This window comes from Galeopterus variegatus, unplaced genomic scaffold (assembly GCF_000696425.1).
Source record: "Galeopterus variegatus unplaced genomic scaffold, G_variegatus-3.0.2 Scaffold12618, whole genome shotgun sequence".
Lineage (NCBI taxonomy): Eukaryota > Metazoa > Chordata > Mammalia > Dermoptera > Cynocephalidae > Galeopterus > Galeopterus variegatus.
In genome coordinates this window covers 35,376-36,433 of record NW_007738729.1, presented here as the reverse complement: position 1 = coordinate 36,433, position 1,058 = coordinate 35,376, and the positions used below count along the sequence as shown (strand labels likewise).

General features: G+C 50.8%; 1 pseudogene; it reads right to left on the bottom strand.

Moving 5' to 3' along the window:
• The window catches only part of LOC103581236, a 19,542-nt pseudogene that overhangs the window by 2,181 nt on the left and 16,303 nt on the right, over positions 1-1,058 (bottom strand).

The window sequence follows — 1,058 nt, the reverse complement described above, 5'->3', positions numbered from 1 at the left end:
AGGCACTGCGCTTAAGCTGTACAAATATACATAAAATCTCATTTATCTCTCACAAGAACACTATTGGGAAGGCACTCATCTTTTATTGCCATAAGGAAACTGAGACAAGGAAAGATTAAGTAACTTGCCCAATACTGTGCGGCGAGGAAGAGGCAGAGCTGGCTGGTCAATCGGGGAGGAGGCTGGGGCCTCGGAGAGCGCAGGAGACCTTAAACTCGATGAGGGGCGCGAGCCCACCCCCAACGAGGGAGTTTCCGCCAAGGGGACGCAGGCGGCCGCCGCCTCCCAACTCCGCCCTCCGCCGCTGGCCGCGGCTGATCTTGCCCAGGCCAAGAGGTCCGGGTCACTGCTGGCCCCGCGCCCAGGCCGAGAGGCTCGGAGAGGTGGCAGGGATCCGGGGCAGCCTTGGCGCCACCGGAGTAATCTCAGATGCGACCTCGCCTTCCCGGAGCGGAAGAGGCTCCGGCTACACACTGGTCCTGGACTACACTTCCCAGAAGCCCCGAGAGCAAGCGCCGGGGAGTTTCCGGGCCTCCTGGACTACATTTCCCAGAATGCCCGGACGACAGTGCGTCCCACCCGCGAGTGTTTGTTTTGACTAAAAAGCCGGTTCGGCTTGAGTCACTTGTCTGGAGATTTTACTGTCAGATAAACAAAAGTTTTATTCATTTCTTAAAGCTCATGAGAAATAATTGAGTCACTTGTCTGGAGATTTTACTGTCAGATAAACAAAAGTTTTATTCATTTCTTAAAGCTCATGAGAAATAATTGCGATTTTTTAAAAAAAATGCGGCCGTGTAAATGGAAAAGGGAAGATATGTTGATGGTGGGGAGGGGAGAGAGGGAGGGAGGAACTGGAGGAATTGGTAAAGAGACACGAAAATCAACTACACTGTATGTTGATAAAATTTAAAACAAGAAAAAGAAAAGAAGTGAGAGGATAGGAGAGAAGGGAGTAAAGTGTTTGACGTCGTCGCCCCTTTATTCCACAAGGGTTAGGCTCTTGACAGTGTTTCGTGCAATGAGCTATTCATTGCAGTATGTCAAGAACACCACAA